Source organism: Salvelinus fontinalis, chromosome 4, assembly GCF_029448725.1.
Source record: "Salvelinus fontinalis isolate EN_2023a chromosome 4, ASM2944872v1, whole genome shotgun sequence".
Lineage (NCBI taxonomy): Eukaryota > Metazoa > Chordata > Actinopteri > Salmoniformes > Salmonidae > Salvelinus > Salvelinus fontinalis.
Window position 1 is genome coordinate 37,538,099 of NC_074668.1, and position 24,556 is coordinate 37,562,654.

The 24,556-nt window shown below is 42.8% G+C and overlaps 1 protein-coding gene and 1 non-coding gene across 4 annotated transcripts in view; one reads left to right on the forward strand and one right to left on the reverse strand.

Annotated features, from left to right (window-relative positions):
* Nucleotides 1-1,167: 1,167 nt before the first annotated feature.
* Nucleotides 1,168-24,556, forward strand: part of LOC129853698 (phosphatidylinositol 4-phosphate 5-kinase type-1 beta-like) — an 86,694-nt gene continuing 63,305 nt past the window's right edge. The window contains exon 1 of one of the 3 annotated variants that reach the window (XM_055920032.1): nt 1,168-1,258. The gene's annotated coding sequence lies outside the window, so the exon portion shown is untranslated. Of the gene's footprint in view, nt 1,259-1,665; nt 1,940-24,556 lie in introns of those variants that run through there. The other 2 variants (XM_055920033.1, XM_055920031.1) reach the window with 2 other exon arrangements.
* trnat-ugu (transfer RNA threonine (anticodon UGU)) lies at nt 18,550-18,619 on the reverse strand. Its single transcript has one exon. It is a non-coding gene; the product is annotated as a tRNA-Thr (tRNA).

Below are 24,556 nucleotides of genomic sequence, written 5' to 3' on the forward strand. Positions count from 1 at the left end.
CTGCGGCCTGCGACCTGATTCAATACTGCCCGCGAAATCATGCTCAAATCACATAAAGAATTTGCAATAGTCAAGTTTTAAATAACGCATTTGTTATTCAAATTAAAAGCCCAATGAATACTCGGCTTTCTGTAATGATTTAACTCCCACCGCTTGTGTGACATTTATTTTGAAGGTACGTATAAAAAAACTACTGCACGAGAACATAGTGACTGACAAGCTGACACACACGTCAGTTACAAATCGTAGCTAGCTAGAAATTGGGCAAAAATAAATTTGAAAGATTTCAACGAAAAGGAAAATAGACAATGAATGTAGGTTGTTCCAGCAAGAGTGGACATCGACATATTTCTTTATTGAGGTATCAGGGAAAGATGTGTGCTTGGTGTGCAAAGAGAGCATCGCTGTCTTGAAAGACTAACGTTACAACTTGGCCTGACACTTCTAGACGAAGCATGCAGGGAAATATAGGAATATGTATTCTTAGCAGATGGCAAGTGCATCGAAAGAGTTGCTTTCTCAGTTGCAAAAGCAGCAAGGACTTTTCACATAAAAGCATTCAGCAAACGACGGAATTGCGAGAGCTAGCTATGTACTGTCCCACAATATTGCTAAACATAGCAAGCATTCGCTGAGGGCGAATTCATTAAATAATGGTTAATTGACTGCTGCAATACTTTGCCCCGACAATAAAGAGCTGTTTGAAAATGTTTCGCTGTCAAGACGAACAGTGACACGGCGTGTTGAGGACATCGCAGAGAATATTGAACAACAGTTGTTTTGTCAACTGTGCCTCTGGATGTTCTCTGTGGGTTGTATATAGAAGTTGGTTCTTTAGTCTTGGAGTACCTCTCGAAAACTCTAGACGGCATTCTGCCTACTCCATTTTATAGCCATTGGCTTCACCCACGACTGGCTCATGTGGACTACAATCCCGACACTGTTTTACGTTTAGAAATGTCAATCATCATTGCTTGTGATACGACTTTTGAAACATATGGCCCTTTATATCATCAAGAAAGAATCCTTCAAATAAAAAATATACACTTGTAGCAGTTTTGCATAGATCCATCTAAACAGCTATGAGTGCCTCCATCTGACGAAACTACACTTCCGCTACTCTTCCCGAGTTACAATGACACACAGGTGTTCGAGGCATGCTAGATAGCTAATTATCACAGATTGCCGACTCTTGTCTTCCATAAACAATCACTGTAACATAGCGATATGGCCGTGTGGGAACACTAACCCTATCAAGGTGTGTATGAATGTAACTTTTTGTTTTTTTGAAAATACTTTCTCGCTGATATTAAAGATAAGGTCCCTATATGCTTCCAAAACAGTACCGTAAGCGATTGGTGTTAATGTTCAAATTGAGTGTTGCTGCTCTTAACAAAACTCTCCCATACAGAAGACGTCTTCATCCAATTACTTATGTGTAATGTAATGGAACTCAAGAGTCATGATCAAGGACTAGTCTTGGGCATGCCCGTTTATAGTGAACCCTTTTCTATCTAGCCATTGAATTGTACAACTTTGTTGGCAGACATTCCAAATGTAGTTGTCAGCCACTAGATGACGTTATTCCCCATAATGAAATGCACCATACACCAGCTAGAAAATCAGTGGTGAAAGTCAAACCTTCTGTAACCTACCATCACTGCCCTGTAGATGGCTTGCTTATCTAAGTAATTCATCACAGCAGAGTAGGTTGGTGCACTGAATGCCTGGTTATGCTGAGAGGCGGAGAATGAGAGCTGTGTGTAGCCAAGTCTACCACTCTGTCAGTAGCCAGATACAGCATAGGCTACCTTACGCAGGGAGCCGCACTCACTGCCGCTTGCGCTCTCTAATTATTGCCTAAAGGGGACTGGACTACTCCCTGAAATCTCACGGAAAGACGAGATCAAATTCGCTACCCAAAGAGGAAGAACAGCTGGTAAGATTTATGTGTTATGTTTGATAATTGTGATATTTACCTGTCCGTTGAAGTATCCATTTGAGTTGTGCCATATTGGTCAGGTGACATGACACGAGGAGACGTTAAAGCAATTGCTGGCAAAGGTGTTTTTGTCAGTCGAAGATTAAGCGGCTACCTAGTAGTGCAAGGACGTGTTAAATTACTAAAATAGTCAAGCCTGGAAATGCAACATAACAACCTTGACCCCGTTTCGTGACCACCAACTAATACAGCAAAATGTTGATGAGAACACCACAACTTGTTTACCAATGGCCTGCAAAAGAAAACACTTCAGTGCACCCCAGTTAGTAAGGCTAACTTGAATTTGGCTGCAGTCTGGCAAGGTTTACTGCTAGCTGTTGATGTGCTACTCTGAGAAACAGTTTATTCAGAAAAGTGTGAAATTACGTAATATTGCGAGGAAGTGGCGCCATGGTGTTAGCCTTCACCAAGCAATAGCTCAAGGTATCAGTTCTTGAACACGTTACAGTTGCCATTGGTGATAAATAGGCTAGACTCATATTGATGATCACATAGGGTTTGTGCTGAATAGCCCATTTCTGTTGTTGATTTCTGGAAAATAAGCCTACCAATTTACAGGTGAGATCCATTATGTTATCAATATTGGCTAGGTTAGGGACCTTTCTCAGTGTTCCAAGGACTCTGGGAAGCTTGGGACTTTTCAACACCTGGCATCCTCAGGGATATACACACTATATAATACTTTTTAGCAGGTCACCTTAATGAATTCTGTAAAGTCAGTGTGGAAGAGGTGAAAAAATTGTTGTCTGTCAACAATAATGACAAACCACTGGGGTCTGACAATCTGGATGTAAAATTACTGAGGATAATAGAGGACAATATTGCTACTCCTATTTGCCACATCCTCAATTTAAACCTACTAGAAAGTGTGTGCCCTCAGGCCTGGAGGGAAGCTAAAGTCATTCCGCAACCCAAGAATAGTAAAGCCCTCTTTACTGACTCAATTAGTCGACCAATCAGCCTGTTACCAACTCTTAGGAAACTTCTGGGAAAAATGGTGTTTGACCAGATGCAACGCTATTTCACAGTAAACAAATTGACAACAGACTTTCAGCACGCTTATAGGGAAGGACACTCAATAAGCACAGCACTTACACAAATGACTGATGATTGGCTGAGAGAAATGTATGATAAAATGATTGTGGGGGCTGTCTTGTTCGACTTCAGTGCAGCTTTATCGATCATTATCGATCATCGTCTGCTGCTGGAAAAAACGTATGTGTTAAGGCTTTACACCCCCTGCTATAATGTAGATAAAGAGTTACTTGTCTAACAGAACACAGAGGGTGTTCTTTAATGGAAGCCTATCAAACATAATCCAGGTAGAAGCAGGAATTCCCCAATGTAGCATTTTAGGCCCCTTGCTTTTTTCAATCTTTACTAACGACGTGCCACTGGCTTTGAGTAAGGCAAGTGTGTCTATGTATGCGGATGACACAACGCTATACACGTCAGCTACTACAGCGACTGAAATGACTGCAACACTTAACAAAGAGCTGCAGTTAGTTTCAGAATGGGTAGCAAGGAATAAATTAGTCCTAAATATTTCAAACTAAAGCATTGCATTTGGGTCAAATCATTCACTAAACCTCAATTACATCTCGTAATGAATAATGTGGAAATTGTGCAAGTTGAGGTGAGTAACCCTGTGTTGTAAACTGTCATGGTCAAAACATATTGATACAATAGTAGCTAAGATGGGGGAGAAGTCTGTCCATAATAAAGTGCTGCTCTGCCTTTTTAACAACACTATCAATGAGGCAGGTCCTACAGACCCTAGTTTTGTCGCACCTGGACTACTGTTCAGTCGTGTGGTCAGGTGCCACAAAGAGGGACTTGGGGAAATTGCAGTTGGCTCAGAACAAGGCAGAACGGCTGGCCCTTGGATGTACACAGAGGACTAACATTAATAACATGCATGTCAATCTCATGGCTCAAAGTGGAAGAGAGATTGACTTCCTCATTACTTGTTTTTGTAAGAGGTGTTGACAAGCTGAAGGTACCGAGCTGTCTGTTTAAAATACTAGCACACAGCTCAGACACCTATTCATACCCCACAAGACATGCAACCAGAGGTCTCTTCACAGTCCCCAAGTTCAGAACAGACTATGGGAGGCGCACAGTACTATATAGACCCTTGACTACATGGAACTCTATTCCACATCAGGTAACTGATGCAAGCAGTAGAGGGAACACACTTAGTATGGTGTGAATTCTGTAATGAATGTATTGTAATATTTTTTTAATTGTATAACTGCCTTAATTTTGCCGGACCTTGGCAGCATCCATAATAAATACAATTTGTTTTATTTACAGTAAGATATAGAATTTGACCAATAGGGAACTTCCTCTTGCATTCATACATGCGTGTGGTTGGTTACACACAGCCCTTTTGATTTCTCGTTAAAAAAACTATTACCACAGCATTTGAGCAATGGCTGTACTTTTTATAGACTATATGCAATTTAATTAGAAAGAATCTGAACTGAAAAATACTCTACTAAATAAAACATTACACAAACTACTACTATTACCATCATAGCTGTTATTTAAAGCAATTCTAGATGATATAACTAAAAGTTTAACAAACCATACAACTCTATTCACAAGGACTACTTTGAACAATTTACACAACATTTTACAAAAACGCATTTACTGTAAGAACTGTGCAGATGCAAAGTTTGGTATCAGAATTAAGGTAAAATCTCCCTCTGTTTATGTGACCACGTTTTCCAAAAAACTGAAATATCTGCCCTGAATCAAGATTCAAAAAGATGTCTGCAGAAAGAATAGGGTGTCAGCTATGACATGACGCCTTGAGTATAAAAACATAATTGTTTCGTTATTGAACTACAGTTGGTGAAGTGGATATACATCCAGTAATGGAATTACATCATTGGTCCCTGATCTGTACTGTATAGAAATGCATAATTATGGATATCATTCTTTTCATGGTAATGAATCCTAAATATGTACACAAAGGTAGAAATATGCTATATATCCTTCTTTTGCATATCTGAGTATTATTCTACACACGTGACTATTATAATAATGAGCTCCGCCTCTAAACAAGACTACATTTGGTTGGTCCAGACCAAATCTGAACCAATCATAGACGTCTAAACGTGTGAAATATAGACATCACAGCACAATATAGTTAAGTGCAGTACAGTAAAGTAGATATACTATATATACAAAAGTATGTGGACACCCCTTCAAATTAGTGGATTTGGCTATTTCAGCCACACCCGTTGCTGACAGGTGTATAAAATCGAGCACACAGCCATGCAAACATTGGCAGTAGAATAGCCTTACTGAAGAGCTAAGTGACTTTCAATGTGGTACCCTCATAGGAAGCCACCTTTCCAACAAGTCAGTTCGTCAAATTTCTGCCATCCTAGAGCTGCCCCGGTCAACTGTAAGTGCTGTTATTGTGAAGTGGAAATGTCTAGGAGCAACAACGACTCAGCCGCGAAGTGGTATGCCACACAAGCTCACAGAACGGGACCGCCGAGTGCTGTAGCGTGTAAAAATCGTCTGTCCTCTGCTTCTGGAAGCAACTTCAGCACAAAAGCTGTTCATCGGGAGCTTCATGAAATTGGTGTCCAAGGCCAAGCAGCCGCACACAAGCAAAAGATCACCATGTGCAATGCCAAGCGTCGGCTGGAGTGGTGTAAAGCTCACCTCTATTGGACTCTGGAGCAGTGGAAATGTGGGTTTGGCGGATGCCAGGAGAACGCTACCTGCCCCAATGCATAGTGCCAATTGTAAAGTTTAGTGGGAGGAGGAATAATGGTCTGGGGCTGTTTTTCATGGTTCAGGCTAGGCCCCTTAGTTCCAGTGAAAGGAAATCTTAATGCTACAGCATACAATGACATTGTAGATGAGTCTGTGCTTCCAACTATGTGGCAACAATTTGGGGAAGGCCCTTTCCTGTTTCAGCATGACAATGCCCCCGTGCACAAAGCGAGGTCCATACAGAAATGGTTTGTCAAGATTAGCGTGGAAGAACTTGACTGGCATGCACAGAGCCCTGACCTCAACCCCATCGAACACCTTTGGGATGAATTGAAACGTCGACTGCAAGCCAGGCCTAATCCCCCAACATCAGTGCCCCACCCTCACTAATTGTCTTGTGGCTGAATGGAGGCAAGTCCCTGCAGCAATGTTCCAACATCTAGTAGAAAGCCTTCCCAGAAGAGTGGAAGCTGTTATAGCAGCAAAGGGGAACCAACTCCATATTAATGCACATGATTTCAGAATGAGATGTTCAACGAGCAGGTCTCAATACTTTTGGTCATGTAGTGTATGTACAGTGTAGTACATTATACTGTACTCTAGTGTGCTCTATTATACTGTACTGTACTTTTCCATACTGTTCTGTGCTGTCCAAACTTGTGAAACATAGAGGTCTATGACCTGTTCAGATTTGGTCCGGCCAAGGCGTACCGACCAAATGTGAACTACTTTTCAACGTTGATGGACGTCCTGTGTCGGTTGGTGCTCAGTGGGTGAGGATGCTTGTTCCAGTAAATGGAAAGAGGATAGGTGGCAGTAAGAGCTGGGAGAGGTGACTAGAGAGAGAAGATTGAGAGGGAGCGATTGTCCAGACTGTTTTCAGTCTTGCTTTTACCAACAGTTATGAGCTGAACATAACAGTATGCCAGTGGAAGGACAGTAGCAGGTGACCCAACTGATTTGTGACTACTATGATTGATTTCCCATTATAGCCAATGGTAATTTCCATGTAAAAGGACCGATGAGCACCAACGTGAAGTTTATTGGAGCATATCAACAACCCTACTCCTATGCAACCCTACTCCTATGAACTTCACATGTTGGTGCTCAAGGGTTCTTTTAATAGGAAATGCTCGAGTGCACACAGTGCTTTCGGGAAGTATTCAGACTCCTAGACGTTTTCCACATGTTACCTTACAGCCTTATTCTAATATGTATAAAAAAATGTTCCTCATCAATATACACACAATACCCCATAATGACAGAGAGAAAACAGTTTTTTAGAAATTTTAGCAAATTTATGTAAATAAGGTATCTGTTTTTTATATAACTATTCAGACCCTTTGCTATGAGACTCTAAATAAGGTCAGAGCAAAAACCAAGCTATGAGGTCGAAGGAATTGTCCATAGACCTCTGAGACAGGATTGTGTCGACAGATCTGGGGAAGGGTATCAAAATATGTCTGCAGCATTGAATGTCCTCATGAACACAGTGGCCTCCATCATTATTAAATGGTATAAGTTTGGAACCACCAAGACTCTTCCTAGAGCTGGCCGCCCGGCCAAACTGAGTAATCGGGGGAGAAGGGCTTTGGTCAGGGAGGTGACCAAGAATCCGATGGTCACTCTGACAGAGCTCCAGAGTTCCTCTGTGTAGATGGGAGAACCTTCCAGAAGAACAACCATCTCTGCAGCACTCCACCAATCAGGCCTTTATGGTAGAGTGGCCAGACAGAAGCCACTCCTCAGTAAAAGGCACTTGACAGCCCGCTTGAAGTTTGCCAAAAGGCACCTAAAGGACTCTCAGATCATGAGAAACAAGATTTTCTGGTCTGATGAAACCAAGATTGAACTATTTGGCCTGAATGCCAAGCGTTACGTCTAGAGGAAACCTGGCACCATAACTACAGTGAATCATGGTGGTGACATAATGCTGTGGGGATGTTTTTCAGCGGCAGGGATTGGGAGACTTGTCAGGATCGAGGCAAAGATGAACAGAGCAAAGTACAGAGAGATCCTTGATGAAAACCTGCTCAGGACCTCAGACTGGGGCAAAGGTTCACCTTCCAACAGGACAAGGACCCTAAGCACACAGCCAAGACAATGCATGAGTGGCTTCGGGACAAGTCTCTGAATGCCGTTGAGTGGCTCAGCCAGAGCCCGGTCTTGAACCCGATCAAACATCTCTGGAGAGACCTGAAAATAGCTGTGCAGCGACGCTCCCCATCCAACTTGACAGAGCTTGAGAGGATCTGCAGAGAAAGATGTGAGAATCTTTCCAAATACAGGGGTGCCAAGCTTGTAGTGTCATACCCAAGAAGACTCAAGGCTGTATTCGCTGCCAAAGGTGCTTCAACAAAGTACTGAGTAAAGGATCTGAATATGTAAATATGACATTTCTAAAAACCCTGTTTTTGCTTAGTCATTATGAGGTATTGTGTGTAGATTGACGAGGGGAAACAACAATTTAATCAATTTTAGAATAAGTCTGTAACGTAACAAAATGTGGGAAAAGTCAATGGGTCTGAAGACTTCTCTGAGTGCACTGTTGACGTACCACACTGGCCTAGTACAGACTCCACAATCTTGACTGTAATATTCAGGTTCCTGAGTTTCCTGACAACCTGAGTAGGAAAAACTCAGGGCCCTATTAGGCTATATAGCCAATGACTAGGCCCTGGCCTAGCTTATTACTAAGGCATAGTTTTTTCTGGTAAGGTCACATGGTCAGGAACAACTCTTAGTTATGCTGCTTTAGTCAAACATATTGCCTCACTCACTGCCCAGCACATTACCAGGGCTCTTTGCACTATTGTGCTACATTCCTCCCCACTGCTGAGAGCCGCTAGCAGGCAGACCATCCCCTACTGAAGGCCACTCTGCAATGCAGAAAAACACTGGGCTGGATGTGTGAAATACAGTGCATTCGGAAAGTATTCAGACCCCTTGACTTTTTCCACATTTTGTTACATTACAGCCTTATTCTAAAATGGATTCAATAGTTGTATTTCCTCATTAATCTACACAAAATACCCCATAATGACAAAGCAATAACCTTTTTATTGTTGCAAACTGAAATATCACATTTACATGAGTAGTCAGACCCTTTACTCAGTACTTTGTTGAAGCACCTTTGGCAGCAATTACAGTCTTCTTGGGTATGATGCTTCAAACTTGGCACACCTGTATTTAGGGAGTTTCTCCCGTTTTTCTCTGCAGATCCTCCCTCTCAAGCTGGATGGGGAGTGTCGCTGCACAGCTATTTTCAGGTCTCTCCAGGGATGTCCGATCGGGTTCAAGTCCGGGCTCTGGCTGGGCCACTTAAGGACATTCAGAGACTTGTCCCGAAGCCACTCCTGCGTTGTCTTGGCTGTGTGCTTAGGAACCTTCACCCCAGTCTGAGGTCCTGTGCCCTCTGGAGCAGGTTTTCATCAAGGATCTCTCTGTACTTTGCTCCATTCATCTTTTCCTCTATCCTGACTAGTCTCTCAGTCCCTGCCGCTGAAAAACATCCCCATAACATGATGCTGCTACCACCACACTTCACCGTAGGAATGTTGCCAGTTTTCCTCCAGACGTGACGCTTGGCATTCAGGCCAAAGAGTTCAATCTTGTTTTCTTCAGACCAGAGAATTTTGGTTCTCATGGTCTGAGAGTCTTTAAATGCCTTTTGGCAAACTCCAAGCGGGCTGTCATGTGTCTTTTACTGAGGAGTGGCTTCCATCTGGCCACTCTACCATAAAGGCCTGATTGGTGGAGTGCTGCAGAGATGGTTGTCCTTCTGGAAGGTACTCCCATCTCTGCAGAGGAACTCTGGAGCTCTGTCAGTGACCATCGGGTTCTTGGTCACCTCCCTGACTTAGGCCCTTCTCCCCCGATTTCTCAGTTTGGCCGGGTGGCCAGCTCTAGGAAGAGTCTTGGTGGTTCCAAACTTCTACCATTTAAGAATGATGGAGGCCACTGTGTTCTTGGGGACCTTCAATGCTGCAGACATATTTTGGTACCCTTCCCCAGATCTGTGCCTCAACACAATCCTGTCTTGGAGCTCTACGGATAATTCCTTCGACCTCATGGCTTGGTTTTTGCTCTGACATGCACTGTCAACTGTGGGACTTTATAGACAGGTGTGTGCCTTTTCAAATACATTTTTATTAATTTAACCTTTTATTTAATTTAACTAAGCAAGTCGGTTAAGAACATATTCTTTTTTACAATGATGGCCTCCCGGGGAACAGTGGGTTAACTGCCTTGTTCAGGGGCAGAACGACAGATGTTTACCTTGTCAGCTCGGGTATTCGATCCAGCAACCTTTCAGCTACTGGCCCAAAGCTCTAACCACTCGGCTACCTGCTGCTCCAAATCCTGTCAATCAATTGAATTTACCACAGGTGGACTCCAATCAAGTTGTAGAAACATCTCAAGGATGATCAATGGAAACAGGATGTACCTGAGCTCAATTTTGAGTCTCATAGCAAAGGGTCTGAATACCTATGTAAATAAGATATTTCTGTTAAAAAAAAATCAATGTTTTCGCTTTGTCTTTATGGGGTATTGTGTGTAGATTGATGAGGAAAATGTTTTATTTAATCAATTTTAAAATAAGGCTGTGACGTAACAAAATCTGAAAAAAATGCAAGGGGCCTGAATACTTTCCGAATGCACTGTACCTCTGTTAGAATGCTGAGTGATGGAGATATATGGCCAGTATTATACAGTATGGTCATAGTGAAGACTAATGGAAATAAGGGCTGGGAATTGCCAGGGACCTCACGATACAATATTTCCACAATACATAGGTGGTGGTATTGCTATTCTCACGATTCTATATGTATTGTAATTCAATACTGTGATTTTATTGCGATTCGATGTTCCAGACATATTGCTCACCAAATGTTTGCTACAGACGGACAAAAGGAAGCATAAGATCCCCCCCCATCATTAATGGAAATGTGACTCAGAAAAAGCTGCCTCGTGAGCAGACATGCTACTAGACCTGACCAGCTCTCACATGAACATCCCAGGTGATGACATTGACACATGGACAGTACCTATTGTGTGTGACCTATCATGTGCATTTCTTCAATCTATATTTAGCAACAAACAAAAACAGCAGGCCATAAATGATATACATTTAACATCTATACCATTGGAATGGAATAAGATAATACACATACATTCACCTTACTGAATATGTACATGTTTAACTCAAAGACAAGCAAGATGTTTTCTCCTTTTGGAACAGGACATGATCAAAGCAGTCCATTTACTCTGTACACAGCACAGTGTGGATGACCTGCCCTGCACCCTCTTCAGGTGTCTCAAACAGACCCACACAGGATGTGATCATGCTGGAGGAAGGTTACTGGAAGACGCTTAGAGTCAGCCCTCAAGGAAGTAGACAAAACCAGATAGCCATGTGGGTCTCTTTTGTGTGCTTTGTTTCCTCTACCGGTTTCTTTTATTCCACACTGAACTACCTAGAATCGCTGTCTCTAGCAAGCGTGTATGACTGGCTGGGTTTGAACTCGGGTCGACTGCACTGAACTGTTAGCTCGCTGAGCTAAAGCCTAGACCTTAGTTTAAGGATCGAACACGAAGTCTTCAGGTCTCAGGCAACATTACTCATCATCTAGGCTTGGTTCCCATACCAACTCCACGAGGCTAAGTTCAAATAAACAGTGTCAGGAGATGTTTTCCCTGTGTTGGATGTCTCGGACAGAGCTTGATTAGCAATCTCTGTCCATTAGCTTAGCGTTTTGCTTGTACCTTAAAGTGTTTTGGAACAGTCGCAAGGTGTCATGGAGAAAAATGGGTCCACTATGGAAACCTTACAATGGAAAAGGGGTGCAGTGTCATGGATGAAAATGGGTCCGTGTCGCCTTGACTTCGTGATGAGCTTCCCGTTTCCTACTGATTTGACTGTTCGGTGGAGGTGGCCAGCTTAGTCAGGTTAGTGTGGCACTGTGGGTTTGAATGGGAAAGCAGCTCATGCAAATCGTGTCCCCTTTGACAAATATCACCAGAGCAACAGTTGTGCTCTGTCTGCCACTGTTCCTGTCCTCATTCTGATATGAGGCTTGCCAGAGCAGAGCCACGCCTGCCTGTGACACTGTCATATTTTACAGCTGGATAGGGATTGGAGATGCTTGTACCTGTTCACCGAAACTCATAATAGTTCTTCTCTGTCTAACCTAACAGGCTCAATTGCTGCCACGAATATATTTGATAGACAGCGAGTCGGTTGGTGGACGAAATTATTCTCTCAGACGGTTATAGGCTTCTGATTTAGGTTTGTCTATGTGCTATAGGCTTTCTTAATGTTCATTATTCCAGAGGTAAAACCATTTTAAAGTCGTGACCATACAGGGTTGTAACCATCATGACAGTTCTTAGTTTAAACATTGATGAGTGACTGTGGTCTGAATTCTGTCTGTATGCAGCAAACCAGCTTTTACGCTATTGGTGACTCAGAACTACTGATGCCACTTGTTTTCTCTGCTGCACACAGGATGAATAGGAGAAAGGTTACAATCAATATAAATGTTCTTCAGTCTGAAGGTTTAAGGGTTTGAGTGTGTCTGATGATGCTCTTTGACCCAGGAACAGTCACACTGTACTACTCAGGCATATTACAGTACACTGAAGGAGTGATGGGGGTCGTTTTTCCTCAAAAAGCACAAGATTGACACCCACCATCTCAGATTGTTCTGAACTAATTTCTGTTGGAAACCGATAACATTACCATTCCTGCAACATTATTTTGTTGAAATATAATTTGATCTCTGAGAAATAAAGCTAATTTATTGCATCCAATTTGGCCATTTTTAATTTATAGGATTCATATAATATTCAATAAATATAGTACCTAACACTCGATTTAGACAACTTTTTTCTGATAATGAGTTATACATAAGGAATCCAAAGGAATGGTCAAAAGCCAACCACAGGCGCCCCACGCCAATCCCACCCCAACAACAAGTATATAGTATCAGTGCTTGACAAGAAGTATGGAGCTGCGGCTAAGAGTATTGTCTCTTCATCCTAATGTAATGTATTCCCAGGGATTTTTTTTTTCCCTCTTCAGAGAAATTAGTCATTAAAGTTGTTAGGTTTATGTCCCATCCTACATCCTGATATTACCATATTCTGACCAGTAGATGGTGCTGTTCCTGTTATTAGGTAGGGTGTCCACCTATTTTGTGGGTGAAAGGGCGCTTTGGTGATTTCAATTTCACTTCCTTATGTTCTAAAATACATTTACCAAGACATATGATTCTTCATGTTCTGAATCGTTCAGTGGGGTCTTTCTCTTACATATCATTAATATAAAAATAGTCACATTTTGTAGCCTAAAACATCCGATAATAAGCACCGTGCAGCTTTCTCATCTCAACTTTTGGAGGATTTAACATGTTGAGGTGGTTGTCTGCAAAGTTGTTTTTCTGTGGGTCGCAAAAAGCTATATTAACATGACACGAGCTGAATTGAATGTAAAAGGCTTTGAAAGTATAAAGCCCGTGGTACTGTAGGCTCAGTGTTCCATTGACATTTCACAGAGATACGCTTGTTGTTGTGAGAAATCTTCAGAAAATGGCTACAGCTATGCTTTGGAGGGGGAGGGGCAGGTATACTACACGGACACACACTGGCAAAGATATTCAGCTGGCTGGCAGACACTGGAAGAAGTTTCTGATTGACAGAGGGAGGTCTTTTTTTTTGCTTTAATATTGCAGCTGTATTGTGGGTTCTATCAATGTAATTTGTCTGCATCATTTCCAATCCCCCATATATATATATATATATATATATATATAATTTAAAAATATATATTTTTGCCTTCTGTATTATTTTCCTCTAACCCAACCACCCCTCCCCTAATTGGAGTAAGCTAATGGACAACAATACTAAGGCTTCTACTTCCAGCTTATACATACTACATACATTTTACGAACACTGTATATTTTACATTAGTTATTTATATTTTTTGTTCGTTTTTTTTGTCCCACCCTTCAGCTACCCTCAACCCCTCACATCTATCTCTGAAAACCATCCAGTTTTGATTTCTATTTGACATATATTTTCAACTGTGTTGTGATGTTTCACAAAAGTTCTGAATCTTTCTATTCTCATAGTTTCTCCAGATTCTAAATTAAAGATGACCATTTTTACTAAGAGTACTTTATTATTGATTGATTGACTATGGCTTTTCAAGTCACACAGCAGTGCTATTTGCAGAGTTAGCTCCAGGTAAATGTTGCAGTTTTTCAGCTATGCCTAAACCTGCGATCAAAAACAAACTACATATGGGTGGTACCAAAATAGAGGGAGGGCTTTGCATAGGTGCAAAAAAAACAACCCTAGGGGCCTCCCGGGTGGCGCAGTGGTCTAGGGCACTGCATCGCAGTGCTAACTGCGCCACCAGAGTCTCTGGGTTTGCCCCCAGGCTCTGTCGCAGCCGGCCGCGACCGGGAGGTCCGTGGGGCGACGCACAATTGGGCTAGCGTCGTCCGGGTTAGGGAGGGTTTGGCCGGTAGGGATTTCCTTGTCTCATCGCGCTCCAGCGACTCCTGTGGCGGGCTGGGCGCAGTGCGCGCTAACCAAGGGGGCCAGGTGCACGGTGTTTCCTCCGACACATTACTGCGGCTGGCTTCCGGGTTGGAGGCGCGCTGTGTTAAAGAAGCAGTGCGGCTTGGTTGGGTTGTGCTTCGGAGGACGCATGACTTTCGACCTTCGTCTCTCCCGAGCCCGTACGGGAGTTGTAGCGATGAGACAAGATAGTAATTACTAGCGATTTGATACCACAAAAATTGGGGAGAAAAGGGGGTAAAAAAACAACAAAAAAAACAACCCTGGATTGGAAAATAACTTTAACTGGTTCCCATGCTTTTAAAATAACGGTTCTGTTCCGGAACAGTATTGATCACTTTCATTCCCAATTCTGTTCCTTGAAAAATATAGTTATTTTTCGGTTCCCTGAACCGGCTCCAACCCCTGCTCAAAATCGATATATACACTACATGATCATCTCATTCCAAAATAATGGCCATTTTAATATGGAGTTGGTTCCCCTTTGCTGCTACAATAGCTGCCACTCTTCTGGGAAGGCTTTCCACTAGATGTTGGAACATTGCTGTGGTGACTTGCTTCCATTTAGTATAAGAGCATTAGTGAGGTTGGGCACTGATGTTGGGCTATGCCACAGCTCGCATTGATGTGCCATCCTGGATGAACTGCACTACCTGAGCCACTTGTGTGGGTTGTAGACTCCGTCTCATGCTACCACTAGAGTGAGAGCACCGCCAGCATTCAAAAGTGACCAAAACATCAGCCAGGAAGCATAAGAACTGAGAAGTGGTCTGTGGTCACCACCTGCAGAACCATTCCTTTATTGGGGGTGTCTTGCTAATTGCCTATAATTTCCACCTTTTGTCTATTCCATTTGCACAACAGCATGTGAAATTTATTGTCAATCAGTGTTGCTTCCTAAGTGGACAGTTTGATTTCACAGAAGTGTGATTGACTTGGAGTTACATTGTGTTGTTTAAGTGTTCCCTTAATTTTTTTGAGCAGTGTATTAAAAAAAAATAAAGTTGTAGGAATGGTAATCATATCGGTTACTAACAACAGAAAAGATTTAAGACCAATCTGAGATGGTGGGTGTCATGGCTTGTTGAAATGACAGAACGACCCGATAGGTACATAGGGCCATAATGGCAACCATGAACATCTCATTTGAGACATGGTTACATAACCTGTGGGGAGAGGGGCACTGAGCACTTTCTTTCCTTGTCTAGATAAACCACTGCTGCCTGTGACACTCACTATCTGACTGACTGACTGGCTGGCGTGCCCTGTCCTTATGTGGGGGTTGAAGAGGTGGAACATTGGTTTTAGATGTCCTGATATAGAGCTAGCAGCGTTTTGTTTTCATAATGAAATCAGGCACTTTGCTCCTGATTGTTAGGGTATTTTGTGTGAACCTTCTTCATCGCAGTCCTCCCTCTGAGCTGTGTTTCTCTTTCTTTTCATTCTCTCGTCTTGTCTGCAGTCCGTGCATTTAAACACTATGTTCAACTTCTCAGTAGCATCATAATGTTTACAGGTTGACCACGAGTTACAATACTACTGTTCCATTCTGTACTTTACTACCCATTACTACCTTTTTAATGGTCATACATGTAAGTACTGTTTTGTGCAGTCGCTGTGTAAAGGCCCAGTTTTCTCCTATGTATGGAAGATTGATTGCCATGAAGAGGAATAACCTTGAAGAGGGGGAAAAACTCTCCAAAGAATGTTGTGATTATTTGCATTGTGGGTTTACACATCCAGACTTGGGCCGCTTCAAGACAGGAGCTGAGGGTTCAGCTCCCATGGCAACAATTCCTTTCTGTAAGTGATGGAATTATTTGAGTTTATCAGTTTACTTTTCCACTTGGGGAAAACAACAATATTGCTGGCCTTGATTTCAGGCAGGAAACAAGTGGTTCTGAAGGCTTCTGTTGTCTTATCACTTATAGTCTGATGTCTTGTGTTTGACTCCTTGTTCACTTCATAGAGACTCGGTTTAGGCTCTCCTGTACTCTGATCCATTGTGCAGAATGGTGTGTTTTTGTTATCTGTTATGTTGCGGCCATTCACTAGGCAGGCTGAACCGTCAGCAGTTGTGTGTGTTCAGGCTGAGGGGCTGGCACCTAGCAGATGTCAACCTGATAACACTGGTCACTCTTTATCCATCACCCTCTTTGTTCTATGAAATGTATTTGATCGTGCAAACTAAAGGAATCTGCAATGGCTGCAATACTGCGGATTACAGTAAATTTACAAATAAACCTAAAGGCCATAGGCAGTTCTTTTCTCTGAGCTCAGTTGAAGTGCTGCTGCGGAGGGCTGAAACGTCTACCCATAATCCTGTATTTACAGATTCCATTAATCAGATCCACTGATGCATATAACAACTCTAAAGTAGTCCTCTGAAATACACATGGCATGTAATTGGTGTTTCTATAAGAAATACATATTATGCACTTGGAAATGAAATTAATTTGAAAGTGTTGGGTTTTATGTAGTTCAATAAAATATAATTAGATCAGATAGACATATGGGCTTGATAAACCAGCTTCACTGTTACATTTTACTTACAGTTGAAGTCGGAAGTTTACATATACCTTAGCCAAATACATTTAAACTCAGTTTTTCATCATTCCTGACATTTAATCCTGGTAAAAATTTCCTGTCTTAGGTCAGTTAGGATCACCACTTTATTTTAAGAATGTTAAATGTCAGAATAATAGTAGAGAGATTGATTTATTTCAGCTTTGATTTTTTTCATCACATTCCCAGTGGGTCAGAAGTTTACATACACTCAATTAGTATTTGGTAGAATTGCCTTTAAATTGTTGAACTTGGGTCAAACATTTTGGGTAGCCTTCCACAAGCTTCCCACAAGAAGCTGGGTGAATTTAGGCCCATTCCTCCTGACAGAGCTGGTGTAACTGAGTCAGGTTTGTAGGCCTCCTTGCTTGCACACGCCTTTTCAGGTCTGCCCACAAATTTTGTATAGGATTGAGGTCAGGGCTTTGTGATGGCCACTCCAATACCTTGACTTTGTTGTCCTTAAGCCATTTTGCCACAACTTTGGAAGTATGCTTGGGGTCATTGCCCATTTGGAAGACCCATTTGCGACCAAGCTTTAACTTCCTGACTGATGTCTTGAGATGTTGCTTCAATATATCCAAATTTTTTTCCCTCATGATACCATCTATTTTGTGAAGTGCCCCAGTCCCTCCTGCAGCAATGCACCCCCACAACATGATGCTGCCACCTCTGTTCTTCACGGTTGGGATGGTGTTCTTCGGCTTGCAAGCCTCCCCCTTTTTCCTCCAAACATAACGATGGTCATTATGGCCAAACGGTTCTATTTTTGTTTCATCAGACCACAGGACATTTCTCCAAAAAGTACAATCTTTGTACCCATGTGCAGTTGCAAACCGTAGTCTGGCTTTTTTATGGCAGCTTTGGAGCAGTGGCTTCTTCCTTGCTGAGTGGCCTTTCAGGTTATGTCGATATAGGACTCGTTTTACTGTGGATATAGATACTTTTGTACCTGTTACCTCCAGCATCTTCACAAGGTCCTTTGCTGTTATTTTTGGGATTGATTTGCACTTTTCGCACCAAAGTACGTTCATCTCTAGGAGACAGAACGCATCTCCTTCCTGATCGGTATGACGGCTGCATGGTCCCATGGTGTTTATACTTGCGTACTATTGTTTGTACAGCTGAACGTGGTACCTTCAGGCGCTGGGAAATTGCTCCCAAGGATGAACCAGACTTGTGGAGGTCTACCATTTTTTTTCTGAGGTCTTGGCTGATTTTTTGGGGGGGGGTTCCCCATGATGTCAAGCAAAGAGGCACTGAGTTTGAAGGTAGGCCTTGAAATACATCCACAGGTACATCTCCAATTGACTCAAATGATGTTAATTAGCCTATCAGAAGCTTCTAAAGCCATGACATCATTTTCTGGAATTTTCCAATCTGTATAAAGGCACAGTCAACTTAGTGTATGTAAACTTCTGACCCACTGGAATTGTGATACAGTGAAATAATCTGTCTGTAAAACAGTTGTTGGAAAAATTACTTGTGTCATGCACAAAGTAGATGTCCTAACCGACTTGCCAAAACTATAGTTTGTAAACAAGAAATTTGTGGAGTGGTTGAAAAACAAGTTTTAATGACTCCAACCTAAGTGTATGTAAACTTCCAACAACTGTACTTAGAGCGACTTACAGTAGTGCCTGCATAAATCTTTCATACTGTGCCCCGTGGGTATTGAACCCACAACCCTGGCGTTACAAGCACCATGCTCTACCAACTGAGCCACCAATTGAGTTTCTTTGAACAACCCTTTAAAAAGCTCTTTGCAGAATACCACAGAATTCCCTGAGTATAGATGCTTCGTAAACAGCAGGTGTAGACTAACAGTTAAATGCTTAGTTACAAGCCATTCCCAACAATGCAGAGACAAAGGAAAAAAATATAGAAAGATAACACGAGGAATAAATACACAATGAGAACCGATAACTTGGCTATATACACAGGGTACCAGTACTGAGTCGAATGTGCAGGTGTACGAGGTAATTGAGGTAGATATGTACATTTGGGTAGGGGTCAAGTGACTAGGCAACAGGATAGATAATAAGCAGTAGCAGCAGCGTATGTGATGAGTCCAAAGAGTTAGTGCAAAAGGGGGGTCAATGCATATAGTCCGTTTAGCTATTTGGTAGTCTTATTGCTTGGGGGTAGAAGCTGTTCAGGGGCATGATGGTTCCAGACTAGCCATGTGGTAGCAGAGAGAACAGTCTATAACTTGGATGGCTGGAGTCTTTGACAATTTGTAGGGCCTTCCTCTGACACTGCCTGGTATAGAGGTCCTGGATGGCAGGGAGCTCAGCCCCAGTGATATAATGGGCCGTACGCACTACTCTCTGTAGCGCCTTGCGGTCTGATGCCAAGCAGTTGTCATACCAAGCGATGATGCAGCCAGTCAAGATGCTCTCAATGGTGCAGCTATAGAACCTTTTGAGGATCTGAGGGCCCATGGCAAATCTTTTCAGCCTACTGAGGGGAAAGAGGCATGGTCGTGCCTTCTTCCTTAGTGATTGGACACCGAGGAACTTGAAACTCTCATTGCAAAGAAAAAGACACATCTCAGACTGGCCAATAAAAATAAAAGATTAAGACGGGCAAAAGAACACAGACACTGGACAGAGGAACTCTGCCTAGAAGGCCAGCATCCCGGAGTCGCCTCTTCACTGTTGACGTTCAGACTGGTGTTTTGCGGGTACTGTTTAATGAAGCTGCCAGTTGAGGACTTGTGAGGCGTTTGTTTCTCAAACTAGACACTCTAATGTACTTATCCTATTGCTCAGTTGTGCTCAGGGGCCTCCCACTCCTGTTTCTATTCTGGTTAGAGCCAGTTTGCGCTGTTCTGCGAAGGGAGTGGTACACCGCCTTGTATGAGATCTTCAGTTTCTTGGCAATTTCTCGCATGGAATAGCCTTCATTTCTCAGAACAAGAATAGACTGACGAGTTTCAGAATTAAGTTATTTGTTTCTGGCCATTTTGAGCCTGTAATCGAACCCACAAATGCTGATACTAAACTTGTCTTAAAGGCCAGTTTTATTGCTTCTTTAATCAGAACAGTTTTCAGCTGTGCTAACATAATTGCAAAAGGGTTTTCTAATAATCAAAATTATTTACTTGGATTAGCTAATACAACGTGCCATTGGAACACAGGAGTGATGGTTGCTGATAATGGGCCTCTGTACGCCTATGTAGATATTCCATAAAAAATCTGCCGTTTCCAGCTACAATAGTCATTTACAACATTAACAATGTCTACACTGTAATTCTGATCAATTTGGTGTTTTTTTAATGGACAAAAAAATGCCTTTCTTTAAAAAACAAGGACATTTCTCAGTGACCCCAAACTTTTGAACGGTGGTGTGTGTCAGAGCGGTATTGGACTAAGAGAGTGGCATAGTATAGAATACAGCATACATATGAGATGGATGATGCAATATTTACACACAATTAAAGTGACTAAGATACCGTAGAATAGTGTGGAGTACAGTTTACACACATGAGATGAGTAATGCAAGATAGGGAGACATTTAAAGTGGCTAGCGTTTCATTTCCTTAATCTATGTCTATTTATTTGTCACATGCACCGAATACAACAAGTGTAGACCTTGAAATGCTTACTTACAAGTCCTTAACCAACAGTGCAGTTCAAGAAGAGTTAAGAAAATATTTACCAAATAAACTAAAGTTTAAAAAAATATACCAAAAATAACACAATAACATTACAATAACGAGGCTATATACAGGGGGTACCGGTACAGAGTCAGTGTGCAGGGTTTTGTCATGCCCTCTTCCCGACTGTCTTGGTGTGTTTGGACCATTATAGATCATTGGTGATGTGGACACCAAGGAACTTGAAACTCTCGACCCGCTCCACTACAGCCACGTTAATGTTAATTAAGCCTCCCGGGTGGCGCAGTGGTCTAGGGCACTGCATCGCAGTGCTAGCTGCGCCACCAGAGTCTCTGGGTTCGCGCCCAGGCTGGGCTGGGTTCGCGCCCAGGCTCTGTCGCAGCCGGCCGCAACCGAGAGGTCCGTGGGGCGACGCACAATTGGCATAGCGTCGTCCGGGTTAGGGAGGGTTTGGCCGGTAGGGATATCCTTGTCTCAGTATGTAAAATGTAATAAAATGTATGCACTCTACTGTAAGTCGCTCTGGATAAGAGCGTCTGCTAAATGACTAAAATGTAAATGTAATAGGGGCCTGTTCGACCTGCCTTTTCCTGTAGTCCATGATCAGCTCCATTGTCTTGCTCATTGATGGAGAGGTTGTTGCCCTGTCACCACACTGACGGTTCTCTGACCTCCTCCCTATAGGCTTTCTCATCATTGTCGGTGATCAGGCCTATCACTGTTGTGTCGTCAGCAAACTTAATGATGGTGTTGGAGTCGTGTTTGGCCACGCAGTCGTGTGTGAACAGGGAGTACAGGAGGGGAATAAGTACACAACCCTGAGGGGCCCCAGTGTTGAGGATCAGCATGGCAGACTTGTTGTTGCCTATCCTTACCAACTTACCAGGAATCCTGCAAGCTTCTGAAATGACTTCCACTTTAATATGTAAAACTGTCATGTTTCATGTTCTTTCACTGCAATTTCTCCATAGCGCTGATTCAACGTTAGCATTAGCTCTAATTGGCAACACCGACTAAACACTGAGTTTCCAACTACAACATGAAAATGTGTTCATCAGCAGGGAGAAACTGTTTGAATTCTCTCTGTCCTCTTGGTTGTGTAACAGCAGCTGAATCTAGATGGAGAAATTCACTTTTTCATCTGTTTGATCTTAATGATCTCCAAATGGCTAATTTCCACTTCCCAGCCCCACAGTTCCATTGGCAGCCTCTGAGATGGTACAAACTCTCTCAGGAGGCCGCCAGAGCTACAGAGACATTTGCTGTCAAAATCATCATCTAGATAGAGATTGGCTGGTGTTTGATTCTCTTCCCAGGGATTGGTTTGTGGCGTTGTTATTTGTCTCTTGAGAATTGGATTGGCTGCAGCTGTAAGTCATGTTGTTGTTTGTTTGTTGTTTTGGTCACGCTGAGCCCCCGCTCTCCCCATTCTCTGTCCTGGCAAGGGCAAGGCTAGGAGAGGCCCACACTGGGGCCTGAATAGGGAGACTGAAAGGAAGATCGATGAGGAGAGAGAGAAAGGGACTGTGGTGTGAGTGTGCATGAGGAAAGGGTGAGGCTAGGAAGTAGAGAGGAGTGTGTGTGTCCGTGGTGGTAGTGACAATGAAAGCCCCCTCTGTGCTGTCTCCTCTCTATCTTTCTCTCTCTCCCTTCTGTCCCTCAGTTCCTGTCCCTCAGTTCCTGTCCCTAGATCAGTGATGGGACCATGTCCCCTGAGCCCCCTTGGCCGCTTCTCACAACAACAAATATGGCCACATGCAGCGGCTCCATACATATGAATAATCGTGTCACCTCCCTCTACACCTCTATAGGCAAATGCATAGTCAACATACCTCACAACGTGTTGTGCAAAATAAACTAATACAGTATAATTGAATAGGACTCATATACAGTTAAATGCCCCAACACACAGCTTTATGGTAGTAGACTCAAGGCAACGTTTCTATTCTCTGTAAGGTAGTGCTGGCAGAGAAAGAGGACCTTGGACTCTGTGCGAGGGCTGGACTGGGCTGGGCTTGGTTAGGCTTCATTCTCTCTAAGTGTCATGTGTTTTTGTTGACAGTGGGTGGACTGTTATGGTTTGGAGTGTATAGACTAATTAATTTTGTGGACATTTTTGGGTGATGTGAACACAGTCCTCCTTCTCTTAGCTTGCCAGCGTGGTTGCTGAATGAGACGAGAAGAACACGAGTGTACTAGTAACGTGTACGTTTTAGCCCCTACACCCCTCATACTCAACTGGTGGTCCGGGTCAATTCGGAATTTCAAGGAAATTAGCTTTTAAACAGAAAAAAATGAAATTTGCCTTAAAAATTGCAACATTTCCTCTACGGCAACAAGGGGGGTGTGAACAGTTTATGGTCGAATGGGTTGGGAGGTGGGGGTTGATAAATGACAATATAGTACTTGAGTACCCCTGCCCTACGCCATATCCTTTTCACTTGCTATATCACTATCTATAGCCATAGTTTTCACTGTCGGGCCCTATAGGCTAAGCATTTATGTAGGTGCAGTGATAGTTTCGCTTGAGGCTGTATGATAGACGTGCATCACTCACTTTAGTTAAACGACCAGAGACTCCTGCGTAAAGAGTAAAAAACAAAATACTTTATCCCACAGGTTTCCAGTATGTACAGTTATCCACAGATCTTCATGTAAACTAAAGGTATTGTAAGTATCTTCAGATAAGTAGAATTATTTCTACAGGGATATCAAAAATGAAGACATGGTCAGAAAACCGTATGGCTCCTCAGCAAAGCTACAACTGACAAAAAGTGACAGTTACAGCTAGCGTTCTAACATGTGAAACCCATGAGCCCAAATTAGTGAGCATGAGCTGCTGCATGATCACTTAGAGACAGTATTCAATTATAAAAAAGCATGAGACAATTGAAACAATGTAATTTATTGTAACATACAATGAAACATGAACTTAACCAATAAATGTCTCTTATACTATAAATGTAGCCAAAATCCTAAATTGTCTCCCAAGCTACTTTAGATTGCATTGTATTGGCCTTTCTTTCTATTAAACATCTAACTTGACTAGCTCATCAAAACCCTCATGTCTCCCCGTCCACATGCAAACGTCAGTAAGGCTGGTTGTACATTCCTCTCCCTTCCTAACAGAGCACCATAAAACAGAACATCTTAAGACAGAAAAGCACTGTCATAGAAACCACTGTGCAAACAAACACCAGGTTTAAAGAAAGGACTAGAGCTGTAAAATCTCATAAGCAATGGTCCCAAAGGAAGCAATCTAGCTTGCCCTCTACCTCGCTCTCATTCTCTTACTTTAATAAACCATTCTCCATTTTTCTATCGACCCCCTCTTTCTGTCTTTCTCTTGTTCGCTTCTCTTTCTATATCCCTCTCATTCGCACTGTCTCCCTCTCATTCTCTCTCACCCTATTCCCTCTCTCTTGTTGCTGCTACACTTGTGTCTCTGTCCCTCTTTCTATCCCTCTGTGTTTCTCCCCTCTCCCTCTTGTTTGGGCCATGTGACTCTGTCTGCACAGAGGGTGACCTGCTGCTCTAGGCTCTGCTCTCTCCATCCTGCTCTGCTCCACTCTTCTCGACTCCGGTTGATCTCTGCTCCACTCTGCTGCACAGTGCTGCTGGAAAGAGAGAGAGACTCCCTGAAAATGAAACTCACTGATTATTCTCCAGTGCGCGCTCTCTCCTCTCTCTCTCGCTCCTTCTCGCTCTGTCTCTTTCTCTCGCTCTCTTTCTCTCTCTGTCACGCTCTCTCTCTCTCTGTCACGCTCTCTCTCTCTCTGTCACGCTCTCTCTCTCTCTGTCACGCTCTCTCTCTCTCTGTCACGCTCTCTCTCTCTGTCACGCTCTCTCTCTCTGTCACGCTCTCTTTCTCTGTCGCGCTCTCTTTCTCTGTCGCGCTCTCTCTTTCTGTCGTGATCTCATTCTCTCTCACTCATTTCCTATTATCTTATATGTAGCAGAACCCCTTACCTTCTAACAAGTCTTGTGTGACTTGTGAGCGCCATAGAGCAAAACCGAGAGTCTCAGCTTCTCATAGTCGTAAT